Source organism: Diceros bicornis, chromosome 25 (assembly GCF_020826845.1).
Source record: "Diceros bicornis minor isolate mBicDic1 chromosome 25, mDicBic1.mat.cur, whole genome shotgun sequence".
Classification (NCBI taxonomy): domain Eukaryota; kingdom Metazoa; phylum Chordata; class Mammalia; order Perissodactyla; family Rhinocerotidae; genus Diceros; species Diceros bicornis.
Window position 1 is genome coordinate 15,753,159 of NC_080764.1, and position 27,863 is coordinate 15,781,021.

The 27,863-nt window shown below is 44.5% G+C and overlaps 1 protein-coding gene across 10 annotated transcripts in view; it reads left to right on the forward strand.

The window, feature by feature from the left end:
• Window positions 1-27,863, forward strand: part of LARGE1 (LARGE xylosyl- and glucuronyltransferase 1) — a 535,223-nt gene that overhangs the window by 425,182 nt on the left and 82,178 nt on the right. The window lies entirely within an intron of this gene.

The window sequence follows — 27,863 nt, forward strand, 5'->3', positions numbered from 1 at the left end:
GCGCTGACGGTCCATTGGTCCATTCATTCATTAGACACATGTTCATCATGTATCTGGCATGTGTGACTTGCCAGGAACCTTTCTAGGCCCTGGGGATGCCACCAAACAAGACAAAAAGGAGCCCTAGTCATGGGAGGTCGCTTGTTATTGTGGGAGAGAAGCAGTCTTCCCTGTGTATCCTCTGATGCCGTCTCCTCCCAGCGCTCCCGCACTCACTTGGCTCCAGCCATTCTACCTTCCCTGCTGTTCCTTGAACACCCCTATTTGAACCTGTGAGCCTCTCCATCTCCACACTACAGCCTCACACTACCCCTTCCCTATCTCAGTCTTCTCCATAGCATTAATCACTATCCCTCCTATAATAATTTTGTTCATTTCCTTTTTAATTTTATTTTTCTTTCCATGAGGACAAGTTCCTCAAGGGTGGTAATTTCTGTCTATTTCTCTGCTTCATTTCTTGTGCCTAGAATCATGCCTGGCATATATTAGGCATTGAGTCAGTATTTGTTGTTGAATGAAATAATTTTGGAAGATGGTAAGTGTTTTGAAGACAGTAACAGAGAGCAACGGTTCTTGACAGGAGTTGGTGGGAAATTTGGTGCCCCCAGGGGATATTGGCCATGTCCAGAGATGTTTTTGGTTGTCACAACTAGGGGGATGCTTCTGGCCTTTAGTAGGTAGAGGCCAGGGATGATGCTAAATATCCTACAGTGCACAGGAGAGTCCCCTACAACAAAGAATTATCCAGCCCAAAATATCAATACTTCTGAGTTTGAGAAACCCTGACAGTGTGATGTGCTGGGAAGCATGGGAGGGAATTGGATTCTTCTAGAAAGAGCCATCCTTTAGGGAAGGGATTTCTGAGCGCATAACATTTGAGCTGAAGACCTGAAGGAAGGGAGATTGGCAGCCATGCTGAGATCTAGAATAGTAGCATTCCGGGCAGAGAGAACAGCAAGAGCAGAGGCCCCTGAGCAGGGGTGGACCTGGGTGTTTATGTTCCCCTCACAAGGTCATGCCCCACACCCCGTGGTCAGAGATGGCAAACAGGCCTTGACCAGGCTTCAGATGATGACCCCACCTCTGGGCCATTCCTGACCCTGCAGAGTCTGTCCTCTCGCCTACAATCTAGTAATGCTCCAGTTGCATTCTCCAAGTGTTCAGGTTCAGAATGCCATTGCCTTCTTCCCTCCGTGTCCTGTGAGCTCTCGGACTCACATTAACAAGCTTTAGGGCCATGCAACTGGTCCTGTTCTCCTGCCTCTGTTCTAGGGTTTGTAAAGATGGCCACCAGCCCAGAGTGAATCATGGCAAAGGGCAGCGTCTTGGGAAAGGAGTTGGCCTGGGCTGGCCTTGGTGAACTCTCCAGACACGTGGCCCCTCCTCTTCTCCCTGCACCCCTATTCAGCCACTCTGGCCCCCTGACTCAGCCCTCTGTCTGGACTGCACTTCCGCCAGCTGCCCCCAGCTAATCCCATTACTTCCTGCAGTCTTCGGCTCAGATGTCATCTCATCACAGTGGACTCTCTGACCATCTTCTCCAAGAACACTCTCCATCCTCTCTAATTTGTTTTTCTTTTTTGCACATTATAAAATACACCTTTTTGATTATTCGACTGCTGCCTGTTGTGGTAGGCAGAATGGCCCCTCAGAGATGTCCATGCCCTAATCCCTGGAACCTGTGATTATGTTGTGTGACATGGCAAAAGACACTTTGCAACTGTAATTACAGACTTTAAAATAGGGAGATTATCCTGGATTAGCCCATGGGCCCAATCTGATCACACAAGCCCTTAAAAGCAAAGAGCTTCCTCCACCTGGAGGCAGAACAGATCTTTCAGAGGGCAAGTCAGAGCGATCTGAAGCATAAGGACTTATTTGCTGGTTTTAAGATGGAGAGGACAAAGGGACAAGGAATGCAGGGGGCCTTTAGGGGCTAAGAGAGGCCCCCAACTGACAGCCAGCAAGGAAGAGGGGAGCTCAGTCCTGCAACCACAAGGAGCTGAATTCTGCCAACAACCTGAGGAGCTTGGAAGTAGATTTGCCCCCAGAACCTCCTGATAAGAAACCAGGCTGGCCGGCACCTTGATCTTGGCCTTGGGATACTCAAAGCAGAGAACCCAGCCCAGCCCCTAGATTTCTGACCTAGACAACTGTGAAATGATAAATTTGTTGTTTTAAGCTGCTTTGGTAATCTGTTATGGCAGCAATGGAAAACTCATATTCCTGTCTTTCCGCACAAGAATGCAAGCTCCATGAAAGCAGGGATCTCATTGTGTTTACTCCTGTGTCCCCATCAGGAACATGGAAAGCTCTCAATAAATATTTGTTGAACAAATAAATGAATTCCAGCTTCCCTCAACCCTGCCTTTCTAGACATGGAAGAGAGCTTGAAAAACTGCTGGTGGGAAACATTCCATATTCCCAGATCTTGCAGGGTGCCCATTCAGTAGGCAAGCACTCCACAGGCACCAGGTACCTGGCATCAGGCCCTGGGCTAGGAGTAGAAATTAAAAATATGTGGTCTCTGCTTGTACCACCATCACCCCATCCCCCAGGTGGTCCACTGTATACTTAAAGATCAGGAAGGTAAGGACAATTAAATGCAGTGTGGTCAGGTGCTGTGATGGAGGAGTGTGTCCACAGCACTGAGAGCTAGAGTGGAGGCCTGCTTGGATGTGCGAGAAAGGTTTCAGAGCCAGGAGGACTGGAGGTGGGGAGGGTGAGGTGGACATTCCAGGCCAACAGAGCAGCAAGCCCCCAGGCCCACGTAGGGAGATGTGGAAATTCTTGGCACAATCAGAGAACAGCACACAGATTGAGTTCTTAGTTCAATCAAAGGTGCGACTTGTGGAGTATATGCCCAGTATACGGAAAGCAGTGAAGAGCTCAATTCTGGTCCATCCCTTACTAGTAGAGTGGCCCTAGGCAAATCCTCCCCACCAACTTTTTTGTTTTTTTGCCTGACTTTCCTCACTTTAAAATGGGAGTGTCAATATCGACTCATAGGATTGCTGGAAAGATTAAGTGAATGGAAAATGCCTGGCAAACAGTAAGCACTCAATAAATGGTAGCTAAGCCTCCTGGCACAGCTGTAGAGAACATGGGATTGGAGGTGCATGCAGGGTAAGCAGTAAGGCTAGGAGCTGGGTAGGGCTAAGGTCTGAATGCTGAAGAGGTTTATTCAGCTTTATCTAGCAGGCTGGGAGGTTTTTAAACAGTACACAGTTGCCCTCCCAGCCCTAGGGAGAATCCATCCTCACCCAACATCCCTTTCCTTTTTATGGTCTCCATTTATGTCTTGTTCCTGAGCCAAGTTTTCTTCTCTCAATGGTGTGGCTGTAGCCTGGTCCCACACTGTGCAATAGCACCCATCAGCAGGGCCAGGGAGCACCGGGTTCACTGAAGTACCCTCAGCAAGGCAGCCAAGTGAGAGACCCCACTTATCGGACTTGGTGGGGGGCCTCTAATTAAGCTGAGCTGCTAAAGAGTTTTCCCAGCTGCATCCTGAAAAGATGGCAAGATTTCCCATCACCCGCCCTCCTGAGCAAAAGCCACCGTGCTAGAAGAGTTACTCTGTCATTGCGTCCTTCTTTCCCCAGGCACGGCCTCACGGGAGGGAATGCGTATTTAATTTAAGGCTTCCAGAATCTGATCTAAAGTGCAAGAAGCCTGCTTCCGACCTTCTCCTCTCACTCTGAGACCTTTTCGCCTGAACTATTTTCCTTAGAAATGATTCTTTCTATTTCCTGGGTAGCTCTAACAACAAATTCTCAGGGTTTTTTTTTCCCTCCTTGCTAAGTAAATCACAAAAAGAAACCAAAAGCACTGAGCTGGCCCTCACCTGCAGTTGTCTGGGTGAACTACAACAGTCAAACTGGGAAACAGGGCGCTGGCTGCCCCTCTGGACTTTGTCACTCTCTGCTTGTGCATCCTGAACTTAAGGTAGTCAAGCCACATCTCCAAGCCCCTGTGTCCCCTCCTATAAATTGAGACTAATAATGCTTAGTTCATTCAGACTGCTGTAACAGAATATCATAGACGGAGTGGCTTATAAACAGCACAAATTTATTTCTCACAGTCCTGGAGACTGGGAAGTCCAAGATCAAGGTGCCAGCAGCTTCAGTGTCTGGTGAGGACCCTGCTTCCTAGTTTATGGGTGGCCATCTTTTTGCTGTGTCCTCACATGGTGGAAAAGGTGAGGGAGCTCCCTGGGGTCTCTTTTATAAGGACACTAATCCCATTCATGAGGGCTCCACTCTCATGACCTAATCATCTCCTAAAGGCCCCACCTCCTAACACCATCACGTTGTGGATTAAGGTTCAACATATGAATTTGGGAGGGACACAAAGTCTATCATAAATGGCTTCCCCGAGGGGCCGGCCTGATGGCGTAGTGGTTAAGTTCAGCACGCTCTGCTTTGGCGGCCCGGGGTCCGGGTTCGATCTCGGGCGCGGACCTATACCACTTATCAAGCCATGTTGTGGAGGCATCCCACACACAAAATAGAGGAAGATGGGCGCAGATGTTAGCTCAGGGCTAATCTTCCTCAGCAAAAAATTAATGAATGAATGAATGGCTTCCCTGAAAAATCACAATGTTGCTGAGAAGGTAAAAGGGTACAGGTCTATAGAGCTGTACAAAATTAGCCACAGCAGTATTTTCTTAACATCTGAACACACATATCACCAATCCTACTACCTGTTTGTTAATTACCTACTAACACTTGCTCATCCCATCCTGATCCCACTGTATCTTCAGCTTATCTTCAGCCGTTCCTCATTGTACCTGCAGCCGGAAACGTTTTCTGTCCAGGGCACATGATGTTCACCCTTCATCAACAAGGCTTGCTATGCCTTGATGTTCGAGAGGGCGGTGAGCAGTCTCAAAAAGCCCCAGTCAAGATGCCTACCAGAGAGTGTTTCAGGGGAGACGTGGAGATTGTAAGGTATATGTATAATATATGTATAAAATGTCCATATTCTGGCACATAGCAGACAGTTAATAAACTATAGCTCTTTCTGCAGAACCTGGCACATAGTAGGCCCTTCAGAAAGAGTGGTTCATTTGCTTTAAAATTCCATTATAGACTTTGCTAGGTGTCATAAGAGTAATAGATTACTGCCAAAGAATAGGATCTTTTTTTTAAAACTACATTTAAAAAAAATTTGACGACAATCCATATCCACATGTGTGAAGGACAAATAGTACAGAAATTTGTATTTGGTATATTGGAGCCCTGGCTTGTGAGAGCCTATTGTTAAATTTTCAGGAAATATGAGATCTGGTGGTTAAACACAGCTACTATTAAAAATCAAATTATATAAACTTACCATTAAGTAAATTATTTTAAAAACAAAGGTAATAAATACCCAAAACTCACTACTTCCTAATCATTATACTATTATCTGTGCTCTTAAGGTTATTTACGTCTGCTGTGTCTGTATGGTGAAAATTCTGTACAATGACGCACATCTCTTCCCAGCACTGTGTAGTGACATTGCATTCATAGCTTGTAATCTGCCACGGTGGGAGCATTTACACTGTGGAAATTGGCAAACACTACAAATCAGGGCTTTTCTTTCTTTCAGGAGATCCCGTTGTTGAACATTTACCTGCATACCGCTGAAATATAGCAATATATGAAATCCCCTCTCCCCATCACGTTCCCCAATGTTAAACACTCTTAGCAGTTTGCAGTATATTCTTGACTTTCCTCTTTCCACATATATGGTTATCTATTTCTCTCTGTATATGCATCTCCTTTTTCATTTTTATGTGCTCTATTTACTTAAAAATAAAATATTGGGTATCTTTCTATATTGGTACATAAAGTTGTATTTTCTTTTTTAAGAACGGCATAGATTTTCCATTGGATGGATGTACCATAATTTATTTATTTCGTTTCCTATTTATTGGTATTTTAGTTGTTCCTAGGTTCTCTCCCCCATTATAAATGACATCACACATAAACATCCTTTATATTCATCTTTTTTGCTTATGCAAGTATCCATTATACACAATGAATTCTAAGAAATGGTACTGCTATCTCAAACATTATAGATGTTTTACATTTTTATAGATTAGAAAATGCCAAATGTGTCAGAGGCCAGATAGGTAAAAACAGAGCTAATATTTAAAAGTAAGCAGTTTTAAAATTAAACAGGTGTGTGTGTGTGTATGTGTTTTGCTTGTTTGTTTACCATGCTGGGAACACAGTCTGTAAATTGCAGAGTAATAGGTATTTTGCAGAGTAGTTACTTAATAGGAATCTGCTGTGAACTGAATTGTGGCCCCCGTCCCCCCAAATTCACACATTGAAGCCTTAAATCCCAATGTGGCGGTATTTGGAAATGGGGTCTTTGGGCGATAATGAGGTTTAGATGAAGTCGAGAGGGTGGGGCCCTCGTGACAGCATTTGTGCCCTTATAAGAAGAGACGCAGCACGAAAGTTGTCATCTATGAGCTGAGAAGAGAGTCCTCACCGGAAAGCAACCCTCTGGCACCTGGATCTTGGACTTTAGCCTCCAGAGCTCTTAGAAAATTAATTTCTGTTATTTGAACTCCCTAGTCTATGGTGTTTTGTTATAGCAGCCTGACCCACCTAACACAGAACCTAATTTCAGTTTTTTTCAGTGTAAACAGGTGGTCTCTGACTAAAAGGTCCGGCCAGGCCTTTGAAGCCATGAAGCAGGGACCAGTGGCCAAGTGAAGCAGAGACCTTGCCCTGCTGTGGGTAACTCTCTGGGCCTTGGCATTTTAGCACTGGGACTAAATGAGTTGACCTGGCCTGTTAGTGGACACAAGGGGTGGCTGTCTCCTGAAGATGTGTCTGCTCTGCTCTGCTGACCCATGCAAGGGCAGTGGTTGCTGTGTCACTCACTCAGGTCCTAGCAAGAGCTAACAGGAGCTGTGACCCAGCCACCCAGACACCTGTGTTGTGCAGTTTGCAGTGGAAGGGAAAGAAGGGAGGATATGATCCTAAGTCTTCCTGCCATAAAGAAAATAATCTGGCATTCATTCAGTGCACGGTTTCCTTGAAGACCGATTTATAGTGAGTTGAGGCTTCTGATTTCCTGGAGGTCTCTCGAGTTCACAGTCCCCATCTCTTAGATGTGACGCGTGTGTTCACATGCATTAGCTCACGTAATCCCCAGTTTACAGAGGAGCTGATGGAGGCTCAAAGAGGCTAACTGATTTCAGAGGTTAGCAGAACCAGTAAATGACAGAGCTCAGTGTTTAAGCCTCCCTTCCAGTCTCCTCCCAGGGTTCCATTGCCTGAGGTCAGGAGAGAAGTTGCTGAGATCAGCCCAGGGGGATAGGTCCAGCCCCTTCCCCAATACCCCGGGCTGGACAGCTGTGGATCATCTTATAACCTGGTGCCATCCGTGTATTGAGGGCCCAGGATTGTGTTTAATGTCACCAACTAACATTCATTGAGCAACTTCTCTGTGCGAAGCCCTATGCTAAGTGCTTTTCGTGCTCTATCTCATTTAATTCTTGCTACGTCCTTTGCGAGGTTTATGCGCTTACTCGAAATCTCACTTTAGAACAGTACTTCAGAATCATGGCTGCACATTAAAATCACCTGGGGTCCAGGGCTCACCTCAAACGAATTAGAACCTCTGATGTGGGACCCCCCCATCAGATGTTTCTAAAACCAAGCAGGTGATTCCTGTCAGCTGGGTAGCTCCCTTATTTTTTCAAAGCTGCTTTATAAAGACACCCACTTGCACTGTAGTACCTTTCTTTGTACCTTCTGTCCCTCTCCTTTCTCCTCTATACCCTGTTTTCCTAACCATCACCAGACTCCAGGACTCCATAGCTGTTTGAGTTTGTGTACATTCATTCAGCAAAGATATTTTGAGTATTAGCTGTGCATAATATCAGGCCCCTTGCTAGGCTCTGGGGATGCTGGAGGGAAACCAGAATCCTGGCCTCAGACTGCTAATTGTCAAGAAGGATGTAGGATAATGCCCTCCAGATTGATGCATATTGTCGCAAATGGCAGGATTTTTTTCTTTTTTATGGTTCAGTAATATTCCACAGTGAACATAGGTGTGCAGATATCTTTTTGAGATACGGATTTCAATTCCTTCAGAGAGTTACCTATGTTAACTATGTGACGTGATGGATGTGTTAGTTATCGTGATCTTGATCATCATTCTACAATATATATGTGTATCATCATCACATTGTACACTTTAAATATATATACGTGTGTGTCAATTATTCCTCAATAAAGTTAAATAAAATAAATCTAAGATAAAAGACCTAGGAGCAATTGCAAAAGATTATAATGCATAAGTGCCCAGATGGAGAAAGTCCTTGGGCTACAGGGAAGAGGGGGTGCAGGGATGGACCTCCAGGGGTTTATTTGTACCCCTGTTGTTGCCTGGATTATGGCCCATTATCCTATACTTTCCTAAGGGCTGACGGAACCCAGCAAAAAAATGCCAGTGACATCATAGAGAGAGGAAGAGAGAGAGACCAGCCCCCTAGTCTTGCTGTCTCCTTGAGAGCTATTCCTGTCATCCATTCTTATACTTAAACATCCCCCTGCATACCCCCCGAGCCCCCAGTTGCTGGATCTCTTTTTAGAGTGTATTTGACATCTCACCACAGCAGGTCAGATATATTTGAATCAGAAAGGCACAGAGGATCCTGCATTGGTTAGCAGAGCCCCGTGGGACTGCTGCAAGGAAGAGAATCTCAGCTCAGACGATTATCTAAGAGAGATCGCCCATCTCTCAGCCCAAGTCGCTATCCACCAAGGCAAGCTTTGCCCATTGAGCCCACTTGTGTTCAGCACAGTCTGCGTGCCCGGCGCAGCACACACAGGCTCATCTTTAGCTGTGCTCAGTGGAAGTGACAAAAGAGGTAGAAAGCACGGCCCTGTCTTCAAGAAACCCAAGATCAAGTTAGAACAGCCAGGAAAATATACTGAGGGAACATTTACTTCTTGATCTTACTCAAAGTCTATTTAGTGTCTCTTCCTAATGAATGTTTAACTGTTTACAGCAGGGTTGGAGTGTGCCAGATCTCGCCACCACCTGCTTTTGTTTGTCTCAAGCTAGGAATAGTCTTTACATTTTTGAATAATTGAGAAAAAAATCAAAGACAGGTATATTTTGTGGCACATAAAAATGTGAAATTCAACTTTCAGTGTCTGTTAATAAAGTTTGATTGACACACAGCCCTGCCATTCATATTTGTTTTGTCTGTGGCTGCTTTGGGGCTACAATAACAGAAGTTGAGTAGTTGCAACAGAGACCTTTGGCTCACAAAACCAAAAATACATGCAGTCTGACCCTTTAGGGAAAAGTTGGCTGGCTACGGTTTGCAGCTTCTCAGAAAGAGCGTGGTTTGGGGGAATCCTGCAGAGTTGGGTCAGGTAGGATCTTGCCTGTGCCACTTAGCTTTCCATGTCTGGAAAATGAGAATATTAACACATCCTTACTAGGCTGTCATGAGGATTAAATAAGCTGTTGTAAATATAACATAAAACCCAATGATCTAGAACTAGCATAGATGCTCAGTAAGTATTCACCCACCTTAATTATATGCAGATATAATTGCCTACATAGGCACTGCAAGAAGGACAAAATGGCATGAGACCTAACTCTGCTCTTAACTGGAGAGAGAGGTGCACAGAAGATAAAGGGAAAGGAGTGGGACTGATACATTCATTGGCTACTTTGCATGTTTTAGTCACCGCATATGAGATGCTTTCTGTGTGTGAGAGCAGAGTCTTATCTCTTGTTCATCCCTTTATTTCCCAGCACTTAGAGTCGTGCCTGGCATATGGTAGGGGTTCAATAAATATTACAGAATAAAGGAATACATTTTCACATTGTCTTCCTAATAATGGGTACAGTTGTCAAACACTTGACTTATGGAATCAGTGAGAACTAGGTCTCAAATTGTGCTCCTCCACACATCCTCACAGAACCTTGGGCATGCCGACTTCTCTGCCTGTGTCCATACCTGAAAATGCAGGTAATGGGAAAACATCGCACAGGGTTGTTGTAAAGACTGCGTGAGATTTAAGGTGTGCCAGACACCTCTGCAACCCAAAGAAGGGAAGGCATGACAACTGGGTAAGATTTTGTGCTTCCAAGTCAGAACACTGATGTTTCCAAACACAGGCTTCTTTGAGATCTTGTCTTACTGGTGTGGTAGTGAGCAGGAAATCCTGGCAGGGTCTTAATATGGAAAGAATATGAGAAAAATTCCAAGATGCAAATCTGGCTTAGTGACAGGAGTCTAAATTGAAGGGGCAGCTTCGTGAGATGGGTCTTTAGGGAAGTGAATGCATGGACTGTTGAAAGAATGGGAGAGGGACGACCTTTTGCAGGTAGAGGGGAACAAGCCGTTTATTTTGTAGTATTTGGATGATAAGGCAAAGGAAATATAAGTGTAAGAGTAGTGGCAAGTCATTCCCATTGGAGTTATTAATGTTTCCAAAGATTCCTTACACTGATTTTTGATGGTCTTCATTTAATCTAACAGGTTAACATAACCATAGATTGGTAAACAGGGACCATCCATCTTCCCAGAGGGTAAAGGAAGGAATTCACGTATATTGAGGGCCCAGGATTGTGTTAACATCACTGGCTTACATTCATTGAGCAATTTCTCTGTGCCAAGCCCTATGCTAAGGGCTTTGTGTGCTTTATCTTATTTAATTCTCACTACATCCTTTGTAAGGTTTACATGATTATTCAAAATCTCACTGTTAGTCAGTAGCAAAGCCAAGATTGGAACATAGATCTTTCTATCTTGAAAGCAGAAGGTTCCTAATCCTGTAGTGCTTTATGTATGTGATCTGTTGAAATCTTCACCTATGAGGGAGAGAGAGAGGGAGGCAAGAGGGAAGGAAGAAAGAATGGAATTTCTTGTCGTGATTGCTCCCTAAAACAATTAACTGGGATTCTGTGATTGATGATATTAGGGGCAGACCTCTCTGAGGAGGTGACATTTCAAGTGAGACCTGGAGAAAAGAACACAACAGCCCTGAGGTGGGCACTAGCTTGGCCTGTTCTGGGATGGACTGGAGGGGTGAGGGGCAGGAGTAACTTGAGATGAGACCAGGGAGCTAGGTAAGAGCTTCCTGGGCTGTGATATGATGATGTGGAGTTTGGATTTTGTTCTGTAACACAGTGGTAAAAACAGCAACTGGCTGAGAGCCTCAATGATCTTTTGTACATTATAAATTAGTAATAATGACTATTGTACAATTAATTTCTATTTATCATTTCTTATTCAATACTAATTTTATAGGCTCTCCCCCTTGCATTTTAATAAACTATTTATTAATGTGCTTTGCTTTGCTTGGTATGCACATTATGAGGCACCCCCCGCCCTCCATGCACCTTATATCTGGTCCTTTCTCCTAATGTTCATATAATTGTAGGACTATGAGTGACACATTCCTAATTCTCTGTTCCTGTTGTGACTTAGATAACTGGGACGAAAGGGACTCCCAGTAGCCTTTATTAACCATTCAGTATTTCTCAGAGAAATATTTGCTTCATCTCACTACCCCTCTCCCTGGCCCCTCAGGGTTTCTTCTAACACATAGATGGGATAGTCTGGATGACTCTGGAATGTTGACATGGCTGTTCTAGCACCTTCTACTGCTTTACCTTACCACCCTACTCTCCCATTTCCTCCCTTTTTTTGGAATTATCACCAGCAGGTACACTCAAAATATTTATATAATTAGAAAGCTTATATTTGAGGAAAAGATCCATTCTGCCCAGAGTAGAATATTCCCCAAGAGAAACTTGCCTCTGGAGAAAAGGGCTGTATTGTTGCCCCCATTTCACAGATGAGCACAGAGACATAGAGAAGTTAAGTGATTGTCCTAGTGTCACACAGCCAGGAACTGTCAGAGACACAGGCTCTCTGACTCCAAGTCCTAGGTCTTTCCAACACCCTCTGCTTTGGCCCAAAGGTAGCAAATGGGCCAAGGAGTTAGGCCAGAGAGAACTTAACTGACAACAAAGTTAATAACACCTTTTACTGTGATTGGACATGGGCAGTCATTTAACACAAGATCAATTTTTCAACCTCATGGCCTGATTTGTCCTGGCTGAAGGCAGGGTCTAGACAGGTGCCATCCCACCGCCACTCAGCCGAGACAAACTACACTCTCAAGAGTCTCAGAATCTTTGTTTTTAACCAGTTTATTTGTATATCAAAGCCCTTTTTGCAATTAGTCATTCAGCAAATATTAATGAGCTTCAGTTAGATACCGCTGGGCAGGGCCTCTGTCTTATTTCGGAACTCATTCATTTATTTATCAATTCATTCATAAACATTCTCTGAGTCTGTCTGCCGGGCCTGTGGTAGGCCCTGGTGTCTGTAGAGATGACACCGTCCCTGCCCTGGAGAACTCAGCATCTAGTGAGAGACTGATGAGCAGCAAGATGAGTGTTATAACTGAATAGCTTCTGGGTGGAGAAGAGGCACAAAAGTGGGTGGCCGGCTCTGCTGGAGAGTCTAGGAAGGCTTCAGAAGAGAAGGCTGGGAAGGACGCGGAGTAGAGATAGTAGAGGGGAAATGGAGGAATGAGCAAGAAAGAGCAAGTGAAAATACTGAAAGAGTATAAAATTATATTTAGCTGAATTAGAGCTCAGAATTCCATGATTTTAGAGATCCATATTGGTTTTGAAGAGATCCAGTTATAAGAGGACCAAAAAAAGAGTACGCACAGCTTAGGATGACTATGTGCCCTTGAAGGCCAACATGAGGAAGCCAGAAAATTCCTGTATTTTCCAATTCCCACTCTCCCAACACTGAGTCCATCCATCTGTGATCCTCTTTGGTTGTGGTGATAACTAGGAATCACGCTGGGTAATTGCTCACAGGTACAGCTTTCCCCACCATCTCCCCCTTAACAGAAGCAGAAATTAGTTCTGGGGAGAAATTTCACCCTGCATTAAATAGATCCTTAAAAGGATAATGCAGATTGGCTCTGTCTTCCTCCATCCCCCTTGTGTCCTCCTGTGTTATTGAATGATGGAAAAGTTATAACGGCAATGATATTTATCACTCTTGCCCGAATGCTTGAACTGGGGTAATTTTGCACATTCTTTTTAAGTGATTGACACCACAACAAAGCTGGATTTAGTTCTCTCTTCTTTCTCCCTGGTACTCAATGCATGCCCTACTAATCCAATTTATAGGAAATCCTCTCACATGAACAGGACAGCCTGTGGGTTTGCCCGAATCAGACTGGCAGAGAGCCAGTAGACTCATTCGTTAGCACAGCTTCAGACCCCAAAGGGTTACCACGGCCTTCTGCCTGCCAGAGTCGCTTTCCAGTAGATAGGGGCCTTTGTGCCCATGGGAATAATGTTAATAGTCCTGGCTAACATTTATTGAGCACTTGTTATGAATGTGATCTTTCGAATGGATTATTATCTTGTTTAACTTTCACAGCAGCCGGGAGGCAGGCACTCCTTGCTGTCCTGCAATATATCAGCTCGCTCAGGGCCTTTGCACTTGGAGCTCAGGCTGCCTGAATTCTTCCCCCGTATCAGCGTGGCATGCTCCCTCGCCTCCTGCAGGCTTGCTTAAATATCACCTTCTCAGAGAAGCCTTTGCTTCTTTAAATGCACCCATTTAGAGTTTCAACAATTCCCCCACCTGAGCACTCCTGTCTCCCTTCCCTGCTTTATTATTACCATCATATAACATGCTACGTGTCTAACCTGCTTACTTTAGTCATTGTCTTCCTCTGTGAACACATAGCCTCCATGAGGATAAGGATTTCTGTCTTCAGAATGGGTTCTGGTACATAGGAGACTCTCAACAGATATTGGGTGAATGAAAAAATAAATGTAATATTCCCATAACCATTATACAGGCTAGGAAAGAGAAGTTAACAGAAATCGCTAACGTGCCCCCGGTTATACAGAAAACAAGTAGTGGATACAGAATTAACCTGCATCTCGGCCCTCCAGGTCTTTACAACACTACCAGGCCAGGACTTGGCCAAATCCAGAGCCTTCTCTAGAACCATGGCTGTGTTAGGAAATCAGGAGACAGAACTGTCTGCTCATCCCGTGCAAGTGTTCGCTTGAAGTCGACTTAGTAGAGTAGGGGTTCACGTTAACAGACGGGCCATCTCCAGCCTCTCCTTTGCTCCAGGCGCTTGCTCGTTGAGATCCAGCTTTCCAGAGTTCGCTGCACTTCCACACCAATGCAGGTCACTGTCTTGAGCAGGCCTACTGTGTGCCACAGACTGTGTTGGAAGCTGTGGGTACAGAGTCAGTGAGACATGTGGCTGCCTCTACATATCTACGATAACTGTAATTCCTGAAGTCACAGGCATACACTGAGTTGCACAGCGCTTTTTTGCAGCCAGTTTCCCCTACTAGTCATGTCTGACTTCATCTCATCAACAACGGTATTGGAAAATGCGTGGGCTTAGGAGCCACGTGCAAATGTGTTTGAATCTGGGGTCTTACTTGTTAGCTTCTTAGTTACTTACTGAACACTTCTGGGATGTTACAAGGAGTTGAGGTAATGGGCGTGCCTGGGGCCTGGTAGGTGCCCAGGAGTGGGCTGCTGCCATCGTTGTTAGTTATCAGTGTCATCATTTATTATCATCATTCAGCTTCTGAGCAGTGAATTCAATGCTTGCAGGTCAATAGGAACTTAAAAATCTACTCCAGGGGCCTCAGCCTGGTGGCGTAGCGGTTAAGTTCACGGGCTCCGCTTCGGCGGGCCGGGATTCGCAGCTTTGGATCCCAGACGCAGACCTATGCACCGCGTATCAAGCCATGCTGTGGCAGGCATCCCATATATAAAGTAGAGGAAGATGACACAGATGTTAGCCCAGGGCCAATCTTCCTCACAAAAAAAAAAAAAAAACTACCCCAGGTAATAACAATAGCTTGTTATTTAATTAAGACTAGCCTATGTGTTAGTCACTGTGCTGAGTGTATTATTTTTTCTTACTTAGTCCTCACAACAGTCCTATGAGTCATTATTCATACCCATTTTGCAGAAGAGTACACCAAATCAGAGAGCAGTAATTAAGTCACTTGCCCGAGGTCATGCAGCTAGTAAGCATGGAGCTGAAATGTGGATTGATGCTAGGACCCTTAATCTCTATGTTCGGGTCCCCGGGTAATCCAAGTGTAAGGCTTGAAAGATGACTCTGTTCTTGCCGTCATTCTCAAATCAGTCAGGGAAGCAACAAAAATTCCCAAAGCTGGAGTCGAGAGGTTCACATTCAAGTCCTGATTCTGCTGCTGTGTAAGTTTCCTGACCTTGGGACATTGAGCTCGCTTCTCTGAGTCTTTGTTTCCCCATCTGGAAAATAAAGAGATGGCCCTAGATGATGTCCAAGGGTCCTTCCCACTCCGTGGGCCTCCGATCCCGTGAGATGGCTCCTTCGTTCAGCATGTTGAGGTTTCCCCAAGTCAGCGCACTTGGTCACTGGAGTCGGAAGGACCTTGGTTGAAATCCCAACTCTGCCATTCACTAGCTATATACCTCTTTGACTTTCAGTTTTCTTATTTAAACTTATTTAAATTTAAAATAAGCATAATCATCTCAATTTCATAGGGGCAGTCCAGGGATTCAATGAAACAACATGCATGCAATATTCAGGATCCCAACATCTCATCAAGTAACTCAAGGTTTTTTTTGTGTGTGTGTGTAAGGAGATCAGCCCTGTGCTAACATCTGCCAATCGTCCTCTTTTTCTTTTTTTTTTTTTTTTGCTGAGGAAGACTGGCCCTGGGCTAACATCCATGCCCGTCTTCCTCCACTTTATATGGGACGCCGCCACAGCATGGCTTGCCAAGCGGTGCGTTGGTGCGGTCCCGGGATCTGAACCGGCAAACCCTGGGCCACCGCAGCGGAGCGCGCGCACTTAACTGCTTGTGCCACCAGGCCGGCCCCTCAAGGTATTTTAATGAAGGGACTGTTTATGGGGTAAGTGGACAGCATTGAAGGTATCAACAAGGATGCTGAGGTACAAGAGACTAGCACAAGCAGTGAGTTGTTAGCAGCTGTGGGCCAAGAGATGTGTATTAATTTCTTAAGGCTGCTATAACTAAGTACCGCAGACAGGGTGGCTTAGACAGCAGAAATTTATTTTCTTACAATTCTGGAGGCTGGAAGTCCGAGATCAAGCTGTCTACACGGTTGATTTCTTCTGAGACTTCTCCTTCACTTATAGATGGTTGTCTTCTCTCTATGTCTTCACGTGGTCGTCCCTCTGTGCCTGTCTGTCCAAATTTCCTCTTCTTATAAGGACACCAGTCATACTGGGTTAGGGCCCGCCCTAATGACCTCATTTTAACACCTCTTTAAGAACACTATCTCCAAATACAGTCACATTCGGAGGTACTGGCGGGGGTGTAGGACTTCAACCTATGAATTTTTGGGGGGACGCAGTTTAGCCTATAACAAGATGTAAAGGGAAGAGATAATGCTGCCAGAAGACCAGTGAGAGCTAGAATTGTGGAGGATGCTGCAGCAGGAGAGGACACAGGCAATGTTGGAAACAGTGCCCAAACTCGAGATTGCGCGGGAGGGAATAGGCTCTCTGTCCTCCCACCCTCCAGTCTGTGGCCCACGCTTCCACCCAGGAAACAACCACCTGGGATCCAGGGTGATTCGATCTGTAGGGATGAGTCTGCCAGGGCACAGATGAAGGCAGAGAGTGGACCTAGAGTGGACAAATGGAGAATACACAGCATGACTCCTGACCCGTAAGAGGCACTTCTGAAGTGCTAGTTCTCTCCACTTCGCAAATGGAGGGTGAAAAGCAAAGGAAAGGGCTGTGAGCTCTATACACTTCACTGGTGGTATTTCCAGCGCGAGCTTTTTCTTTGAGTGTGTGAGCAAGTGAATAATGAATAGTGTGTCCTTCCACGTGGGCTCACATTGTTTAACTTTGAAATTGCAAAAAGCTTCTTGCCCCTTCCGCAGTCCATCAGCTCAGCGTTCAGGCAGGCTCTGGCGCACGTTCAACTGGTCAGAATTGCTCGGCCATCCGAGCCGTCCCGCCCTTCTTGGTCAGCAGATGAGACATCATCTTGTGCAGCGAAGCATCTCGCCAGACTGGTAGGGAGAGGCAGGCTCGTTATTCGTAAAAAATTAAAATCTCCATGCCAACAACCTGCTCAGCAGATCCCACTTCTATTCAGAGAGTAGTTATTTTTCAGTACCTGATAGAAAGTCTGTGGGGCTCCAGACCCCCAGGAAAGCTCTTTGGTGCTGCCCTAGGCTTTTGTGTCTACCTCTGGATTTTCTAAGCATTGTAATATGCTCCATTTTGTTCAGTGGTAATTATAAAACCAAAATTTTGGACTCTTTGTATTTTTTCCCCTATACAGCTCCGGAAAGTACTTTCTTACTGGAAGAGACAGGCTGGAGAGTCTTCGATAACTACCTTCACTACAGTGGCCTGGGCATGGCCAGAATGTCTTTGTTTAATATCTATTGTCTCCTGCTTTCGGATGGCCTGGGTGTGAAAGGCTGTCTTGTCTCAGGGCTGGTCCTGGAAGATACTTGATCCCCTAGCTGGGTTCCTGGGTAGGAGGAAAGCCAGAACCACAGCCCAGTGATCATGGTTCCTACCTTAGGTTTTTCTTATCACTTGCTGTCTAAAATGGGCAAAGTCACTTACCTTCTGTGATTTAATGCTTATCTGAAAATTTCTCTAAATCTGGAAAATGGCAGTAATAAGTTTGGCCCAAGACAACAGCCTAGGGTGCTTGGGAATTAAGGATGCGTTTCTTTGAGACAAAGTAAGTGCATTTGGGGTCTTGGCGCTTGTTGGTTCCGTAAGACTGCTGTAACAAAGTGCCATAAACTGGGTGGCTTAAACAGAAATTTATTCTTTTGCGGTTCTGGAGACCAGAAGTCCAAAATCAAGACGTTGGCCAGACCTTGCTCCCTCTGAAGTCTCTAGAGAAGGATCCTTCCATGCCTCTCCCAGCTTCTGGTAGCCCCAGGCATTCCCTGGCTTACAGCAGCTCCGATGTCTGCCTGCATCTTCACGTGGCCTTCTTCCCTCTGCATCTGCTTCTGTGTCTTCTCCTCTTCTTATAAGGACAGCAGTCATTGGATTAGGGCCCATCCTGATTTAGTATGGCTCATCTTGATTTTGTCTGCAAAGACCTTGTTTCCCATTCACAGATGCTGGAGGTAGGCCTTGACGATATCTTTTTGTGTTACCCAGTTCAACCCACAACAGCACTTTTCATCAACTTGTTATTTGCAAAGCACTCTCTGGTTAAGAGGAGCTGTCTGCAGAAGCTCCTCAGTCTGCACAGCTGACCAGCAATTATCCCCCTCATTTGGCAAATGAGTCTAGAAGGACTAAGGAAAACTGAGATGAGTTTAAAGAGATGGATTAGGGAGAAGTGGAGAGTTGGAGGAGGAAAAGAAAGAGAGCGCAGGGGAAAGGTGGGGATCTCGGGAGTCCTTGAGCTTTGTTTACTTTGTGTTAGTTTTACTTTGAGCTGCTCAGCTTTTCCGAGCCTCAGTTTCCTCAGGGAAATGAGGACAGGAGGGAGCAGGGATTTGATAACCTTCTGAGGTTTCTTCTAGCTTAATATCCTTTGATTCCACAAAAGACTAGCAAAGTGGTCAGTGAGCACTGCCCACCTGGGAAAGTCCAGCCAGCATTGAGCACTGGGTCTCTGCCAGATGAATATATGAAGAACTCTTGCAAATCAACAAGAGAAAGGAAGACAACCCAATAGAGAAATGAGCAAAAGACTTGAATGGGCACATCCCAAAAGAGGGTACCCAAATGGGCAGTTAACATCTGAAAAGGTGCTGAACTTCATTAATCATGCACAAATGCAAATTACATTCCGTAATTCGATACCACTATGTACCTACCAGAAGATCTAAAATGCAAAGAGGCAGGCAATGCCAGTTAGTAGTGGGAATATGGATCAATTGGAACTCACGTACACTATTAGTAGGAGTGTAAATAGGAGGAGTTTGCAGTATCTACTTAAGCTGAACACATGCACGCTCTGTGACCCGGAAGTTCCACTCCTAGATTTGCACCCAACAGAAATGCATACATATGACACCAAAAGACATATTTGAGAATGGTTATAACAGCTTTCAAAACTGGAAACAACCCAATGTCAATCAGCAATATAATGGATAGCTAGGATGAGATATATTCCTATTATAGGTTATTATACAGCATTAAATGATCAAACTACAGCTACATGCAATAATATGAATGGATTTCACAGATATTATTGAGCCAAAGGCCAGTCATAAAAAGGCTACATACTGTATGATTCAATTTACATAAAAATCGGAACCTGATAAGACTAAACTGTGGTGTAAGAATTTGGGATAATGGCATGATGTGTGTCTGTGTGATTGCAAGGGACATTCTGATCTGTTACTGATGTTCTGTTTCTTGGTCTGGCCTCTAATTACGACAGTGAGTTCACTTTGAAAATCCATCAAGTGTGCACTTATGATCTGTGTACTTTTCTGAATGTATATTATACTTCAATAAAAAGTTTGCTTATAAAAGCAGAAAAATAAAAGTACTCTTCAAGTCTTGGTTAAAAAGTGTTTACCAGTCGCCAAACCTTTCACGCTTTTAGCCCTATCACAATCTTGGCCAAATACATTTGTATTTGGAAGGGGAAGGGTGAAATTTTGTTCTCTTAAAGGACCACTACCCACAACATGAGTTCTGACCCCACCCTCCTTTTGAACCAAGCCTGCCTGCCCAGAACACATCTCTCTCTTTTGATGCCCATAGCACCTCCAAACTCTTGAGTGCAGGGACTACTGTGTTTTCCATCTCTGTATATCTGGTGCCTGGCATGTAGAAGTCACTCAATGGATATTTATTGAATGAGTGAACGAGTGAGTGAGTTACCACCAGCCTTTTATAAAGTCTTAGCAGCCCTTTGTACTCCATCCACACTTTCCAAAATCCCAGCAATGTCAGAGAAGGCTTCAGGTGGAAGGATTTCCATGTTCTCTCTCTGATAAAGAGCTTTCAGGAAGGCAAAACTTTAAAAAGCAAAAGGTAGAACCCTTTAATTTATATGATCAAAAGTGAGTCCCAGGCAAAATCAGCAGGGGATTTTAAATTAAGTGATTTTTAATAAACTCACCTTCTGTTGGGGCAGGCATGAGAAAGAAACTCGAGTGCTTCAAAGCAGAAGAGAGGAGAGTTGCGATTACGAGGGTCATTTTCATAAACATTTCCGGGATAAGAGCCTGCATGTTCCCCAGAGCCTCCTGCGTGGCAGCCCACTCAGTGCACACTTAAGATTTCGTTTCTCTGGTTCAAACCGGCAAAGACACAGGAAACGCTTAAGGAGTAAGGAACAAATCTTTATTTTCATGGATTGGCCCTTGCAGTGCAGGTGGAGAGCTGAGAAAATGCAGACAAAGCCAGTGAGAACTCAACGTGAGGGAAGAAGCAATATCCATCCTAACAGATTCCTGGGGGAAAGCGGGGTCTTGGAAGATTAATCTGGAAGACGTTGGATGCGGTAGCCCCGTTTGAGACTCACCGTACATATTGATATGTCCATCACTGTTTAACTTTATTTAACCACCACCTCCTAAACTTGTTAACTTAGTTCACCCTGCTTCACACAACACCTATGAGCATCCTGCAGAATACCATGTAACGCGCCGGGAAACGTTGAGTTGAGGAATAAAAGGTTTTCTCTGAAACCTGCTCTGAACTGGTCTGAAGGAGGCACACAGCCACTTTGGACCTCAATTTCCCCTCCTGAATTAAGGAAGCACATGGTCTGAATTGACCAAGCTGTGCTAAAGAATGAAAGCAGGCTGCATGGGAAGAAAGAAAGAAAATAGTGGCAGAACCTCCTCTTAAACAGAAGGTTTCCATAATGCAAGCTTAAGGTATTCCCTTTGCTGAAAAAGTTTTAAGGGGTTCTCCTTGGCTGCAAGAGTCAGTACAACTTACGCCGAGAAGTTAGTCGAGTAGGTTCACATGCAGAAAGAAGAGGATCTCGGTGCCGTGCACGAGGGAAGGTTGACATAATTTAGCTCCGAAACAGTGTGCTGATTGACATCTTTCTTGGCTCCATCTGGTTACCCACACTCACGTATACCAGGTCAGCACCCCCCCTCCCCTTGCGTGCAGCTTCAAATTCACACAGGGCTGTCTTTGGGGAAGCCCTGCCTTTCCTGGCCTTATATGCTTGGTCTTCCTCCTGGATTTTACACAGGCACTCAGGTTATGGCCTTTGGTCTTCACAGTGTCCTTCAAACGTTTACTTACTGTTCCAGGAGCCACCTGACTTGTTTTGGCTTTAAGCCGCTGATTCAACTAGGTCTCTCCATGTTTAGTAATGTGCATGTACACACACACCCACACCAGGAGGCAACATGGCGTGGTTGAAAGACCACAGGTCAAAGAGTAAGACTAATTTTGCCACTCACTAGCTACATATGAGCCTTAGTTTCTTCATCCGTGAATTGGGGGTAATTCCGTCCACCTTGCATGTTTGTCATAAGAATCGGAGGCCATGAAATAAAGCAACTTGTCTCTAGTATACAGGAGTTGCTTGATAAATGGTAGGTGCCATCAGCATTGTCACCATTTTTAGTCTGTTCTTTTTGCAGTCGCGTGGGTAAAATCAATATCTGGCTCATAAAAAAAAAAGCGTTGTTTTCTCTCTCCTCTCTACATAGACGTTCACCGTTCTTTCCCTGCCATCTTGGCTACTGAGCCACTGCTACATATTCAGTTTGAGAAAAAGACACACTGCCCTCTGATCCACAGATGAAATGCCCTACCCCTGGACCAGATGTTCATAGGAGAAGCCTTTGATTTTTTATTTATTTATTCATTTATTTAGTGTTGGTCTCTTATGCTCCCAGCACAACAGCTGAAGATAAAGCCCTGCCAGCCCCAGGTATCTCAGCCAGCTCTGTTGGGAGTCCCTGTCAAAGTTAAGGCCTGCTGCCTCTGTTCAGAGCACTGGCCTACAGGGCGAAGGGCTCGCTCCATGCTCCCAGACCCCAACAGCAAGGATGGAAATGGATGGATCGTGCAGCAGCAAATGCCAGGGAAAGGCCAGAGACAAGCTTTTTGGCATCGCCGGCCCCCTGACAGCAGGAACGCCAGTCTGACTTGGGGCACACCTCCCAATGCCAAATCCGCGTTGTTTCAGCTTCAAAGGGTCCGATTTCAAAAGGAGCCATTTTCATCATGTTAAGTAATGTTCAGTAACAAAGCTTGTTCCCACATTGCATGCATGCGCATAATTTGTATTAATTCTAGGGGGAATCGTGCAAGTTCAGGGAGTGATAATTAGGCGCCTTAATGAGGAAATGTATAGTTTCTGTAACTGTTATTTATAAGCTTTTAAGCACCACTTCATATTTCCAAAAGCCTTTACAATCATTAATTAGGATATCTCCCCAGCACCATAGGAGTGAGGTCAATAAAAAGTTAGAGTTAGGTTTCTCGTAGAAATGTTGTTTTTCAGCTCTTGTACAATCTGGGTGCAAACTCCTAACCTTTGAAGAAACAGGCAGATTCTCTTATAAGTGTGTATCCATGTGATTATATTTAACAGCCTAAACAGACTCCTTAGCTACTTAAGACCATAATTTATGCACATAATTTTACTTGTGATGGATTTTCTTTCCTTTGCTATTTTTTCTTCTTCCTGTGGGTTGTCTCCATTAGCTGCCACTTGCAATAAACCCCAGGGGACCTCCTAATCATGCTAGTTGTGACACCATAAGCTGACTATTGACAGAAGATGGAGAAGGAATATGGGCCTGGAACTATTTCAGAATTTTTAAGTGTCCAGTGCCTTCCACACAGAAGGGGATTTTTAAGATTTTTAGAAAGATGAGTGAATTCAGGCTAGTAAATGAATTACTGGGTATGGACATTGATTATCAATTAATATATCTCAAGTCAGCAATATTGACTACTGTTCCCACTGTATAGATCCTTTTTTAATGTCATAGCATTTTTACTTCGAGGTAGAATATAATAGATCCTGGCATATAGCAGATACTTTTAAAGATACAGAGTTTTAGTTCTCATAATCATCTTGGAGTTAATGTGAGATTATCACCATATTACAAATAAGGAACTGAGGCTCAGAAACCCAGTGACTTTTTTCAAAGGATATTGCTGATAAGTGATCCTACGAGGACTGACACCCAGGGCTTAAGTTTCCAAGTCCATTGCGGTTTCCATGTTACCTGCAGCTCCCTCTTCTGTGATAGCTACGAAACTGCCTGTGCTCCCAGCCTTCATTCTACTGCATCAGCACGAGGTTATGGGGATAGTTATTGTACCAATAACCAGCAGTTAATTATAGATTTATGAGCAAAGGCAAACGTTTTCACCCATGCTCGAGAACTTTATGTGGCCTCTTTTTAATTTTCTTTTTTGGAAGAAGAGGGGAAATGGGTCATTACCTTTTAAGGTCTGCTGTTCCAATTTGGTGGAAAATATTTGCTACCTGGTAGACATCCACAGCCCTGAAGGGAGAAGCCTGTCTGGCTTGACTTTCACCTAGGTAAGCCTCAGCATCCTTTAGGATCCGGTTTAGACATCACTTATTTCAGGAAGCTTTTCCCTAATGCTTCCCCCCAAACCCAGATCACCATCTGTCTCCCTGTACCGGTCTCCCATGGTTCTTAGCACGTCTTGTGTCTATCACAGTGTTTTGCATTTTCTTGGTTACCCATCTCCCGTCCCTATAAGGCCTTGCTCCCTGAAAACAAGGACTGTGTTTTACAAACTGCTAAGTCCACGGTTAACCCAATGAATAGAACCATAGGAGGTGCTCAAAACATACCTCTAAAATGAATTATAGAAGAAATAACTTCTGAATGCAGGACCCAAGGTTAAGTGGTTTGTTTGGCATGTCAAGGGCAGCTCACAGATGGCCAGGCAGGGGGACCTGGGAGCCCTGATTCCCATGAGCTCGTGTTGGCCTGTGTTGCTCAAGTACACACGTTTGGCATTCCTGTTTAGCCTGAAACAGTCTTTCAAAGTGTCAAGACACAAAGGAAATCCTTCCCATAGGCCCTCCTGGGAAGCATGCAGTCTGCACTGGTCCTGATGTTCTGGGATGAAGACTCTCTTCCAGACAGGGCAGTGGGAAGCACTCACCAGCACCGTGAGATTGGAAAAGTCACCTCCCTTCTCTGCACCTCACTTCCACATCTCTCCAAAGGCAATGACGATGATTAGCCTGCCTCCTTTTCTAAGGTTGTTGTGAAGTCAGAAGAGGCAGTGAATGCGGAAGCTCTGAAATGCAGAAGCTGAGAGTGAAGATCATAAGCTTTGTGACAAGTTGGATCATAAATTCTTGTGTTTGTTCTGGATTCTGATTCTTGGTTAAATTGGAGAGTAGAGAGGTAGATTTAGTAAACATTCTGGGATCCTGAATGTTTGCAAAGAAAGAGGTGTTTAGGTGGCAAAGTGTCATTGTGCCAATTTCGATGGCAGGAATGGTCTGATGAAAGGGAAAAAAGTAAATGGTGGCAAGACTCTGATGGGCCTGGCACTCCAGGCTAAGGAATCATGGTTTGTTCTTTAGAACCTCTGAGATTCTGGAAGACTTTGATCCTGGGAAGTGACATAATAAGCAACATTTTAGGTTGGCTTTTCTGAAACAAATTCAGTCGTGGTCGCTGCCTTCCTCAGAATCCTTCACTAGCTCCCACTTGTCCTCAGCAGGACTTTCCAACCAGTGTGGCACATGTGAGTGACAGATGTGCTAAACTAGTGATCCCCTCAGCCCTGGGGGCACCTAAGTGGGGCCTGGGGCAGCAGGAACCCCTGGATCAGCCCTTCCAGCCACAAGCAGCTTCCTCCCTGCCCTCCAGTGGTTATAAAGATATCATTTTCTGTGTAGGAAATGATGTGACATGGCTGGAAAGCACCTCTTGCAAAGATACAAGACCCTTCCTGATCCATTCCTTGCTCACCTGTACGAGCTCTTGCCTTGGCATTTGCTCCAAAGCATTCTATTTCAACCATCGAGCCATCACATACTCTAGTTCCTGCATAGCCCAGTCCTGCCACACTGCTTCTGTCCACGTTGTTTCCCCAGACAGACCCACCTTATCTGCCTGACCAAGTCCTAGCCCAGGCCCACTGAGGCCTCCCTCCTCTGTGTTCTCTTAATAAGCAGAGCACATTCTCAGTGTTTGCCCTCGTAGCATTGAATCGTAATGATTTGCATGTCTCCCACAAGAGGGCCTGGCAAAGACTGAATGTTATACATTCAGTAAATATATGCTGAATTAATATTTTGAAAAACCCGTGATATTGGGAAAAGTCAGAAAGAATAATAGTACAAGTTTATTTCAGTTAGTTCGCGTATAGTAGGTGCTCAATAAATAACTGTTGAATGGATGAGTAAAAGAAGAGATATAAGAGGCATTTTAAACGTAGACTCCGTGAGACTCTGATGGCCTGAATGTAAGAGAGAAGGAAGATGGAGTAGTTCAGGATGTTTCAAGACCAGTAGCACCATCAACACAGCAGTCTTTGTACAACTTTGGAGGCTGTGTGTACCCCAGCTAAGCCCTCAGAAGTGTGCCCAATGAACTGGGATTAGGATGTTTACTGAAGCCTTGTTTATAAGAGCAGAAACATTGGAAACAGCCAACATGTCCTTCAGTAGGGGAATGCATAAATGAATTGCGGTGTATTTGTACAATGGATAAGGTGATTACAATGAATAAACTAGATAGTGAATCTTAACGTTCAATCTTAAAGATATAACATTGGGTGAAAAGGTAAGTTAGAATAGAAAATATGCACCATGAAACACTCTAAAAACACCATATATTGTTTATTCATATATGCATAGAGAATAAAATTATAAAAACACGCATAGAGGGCCGGCCCCGTGGCTTAGCAGTTAAGTGTGCGCGCTCCGCTGCTGGCGTCCTGGGTTTGGATCCTGGGCGCGCACCGACACACCGCTTCTCTGGCCATGCTGAGGCCGCGTCCCACATACAGCAACTAGAAGGATGTGCAGCTATGACATACAACTATCTACTGGGGCTTTGGGGGAAAATAAATAAATAAATAAAAATTAAAAAAAAAAAACACGCATAGAAATAAAAACCTCCTCAGGACCCTGGTTACCCTTGGGGAATGGGGAGGGGCTGGAATGAGATGCAGAGCTTTTGATTTATCTGTGACATTTTATTATTAACAGCAATTGTGGCAGTATATTAACATGTATTAAATTGGGTGCTGGGTATTTGTTCTATTAGTTTCTGAACTTTTCCATTGGTTTGAAATAGTTCATGCTTTTAAAAATTAAGTTCAAATTACACAGACGAAAAGACCAGGTAACAGGGACAATGATCTCTGTCATTTCTGCATTTAGTCTTCTGTTCTAGATGTCCCTCTCTTTTTAACTAGCCTGGTAAACAGGGTAGAATTACATCTGCTACTTAGATTGACTTGCCAAGTCTCAGCACCATTTAAAAGCATCAGTTCTCAGCTCAGTGCCCAGAGACTGACAGATCTACCATTGACATCTCTAGAGGCTTCAAAATGTGCAGAAATATCTTTCATCGTTGTTTGTAGCTTCCACTCCCCCCCCGCATTCTCTCTATATGTTGGAGCATCTGTCCCACCTAATTAGAATTAGTTTCTGCAATAAGGTTTAATGAAATTCTCTTTCACATGTTTGATTGGAACCTAATTTTTTTTAATCCGTCTCTATATTTTCTTGGCGTGTAACTTAGTAAATTTTTCTTTCCTTTGTGCCCAAAATAAGCTATCAAATAACATGCTTGTAGTGAATTTCACTATTTCTAAAATAGCTGCCGTGGTTGGGGAATAGTTTCAGCGGTGTGCTGGAGCAAACTCCCACTGACTCCAGAAGGCCAGTTGTGCACATTTCTTCCCACTGGTGTTCAGTGACGTCACTTTGGTAACTTGAAATCAGCAATGATGGGAGTATTTACACCATGGGGGTCAGCAAATGCTACAAATCAAGTTTTGGGGGTTTTTTTCTTCCCTGGAGAGCCGGAGGTTAAACATTTACAAGCCTACCGCTAGGGGGCAGGACGGTTGTCTGGGTTTGCAGGGCAAGGAGCGTTTTCTGCATTTTACACATGCAGAAACCGAAAGTCAAGAAAAGAAAAAGTCTTGGCCTGAGTCACAGGCTCCAAAGAGGCATTGCTGGGGCTCCGGTCCGTGTGGTGCAGATGAAGAAGCGCTGGCTTTGAAGTCAGGCAGATCTGAGTTTGAATCTGGTTTAGCCACTCTTGTACTGTGCATTGCTGAAGGGTCTGACTTCACCCCTCGGTTGCCCCACCTATAAAATAAGGATGACAATACCTAGCTTGTAGCGATCTTGTGACCATTAAGTGAAATATGTGCAAAAAACCTAACAAAACACAGAGGAGAGATGCAAGAGATGTAATTTGTCCTCTGGCTTAAAAGTTCAGATCTGTGTATTATTCCGTTCTTCCCATAACCATGTGTATTTTTTTATTTCAACTCTCCCTGACCAAACACCTTTCCCTAAATGGTGAATATACTTTTTGCTCCAAATATGTGCCACTGGAATAAGTCAGAAGTCTCAGAGTTGACATTTATGTGTGATTTGGGGAATCAGTTTCTTTCCAGCAGTCTTAGAAATGTATCTACTAGGTATCAACTAAGCTCATTTTTCAACTGCCTGGAGTTTTCTCCACCGACCGTTGTGCTGAGCTCAGCATCCTGAGGAGACTGATTGGGGAGCCCCAGGGTGCTACAATTCCATCCACCAAATTAACTGCAGTGGCCTGCGGGGAAATTCTCTTGGCTCTGTGTGTTCTTCGCTCTGTGCTCTCCCTGCATGCCCTA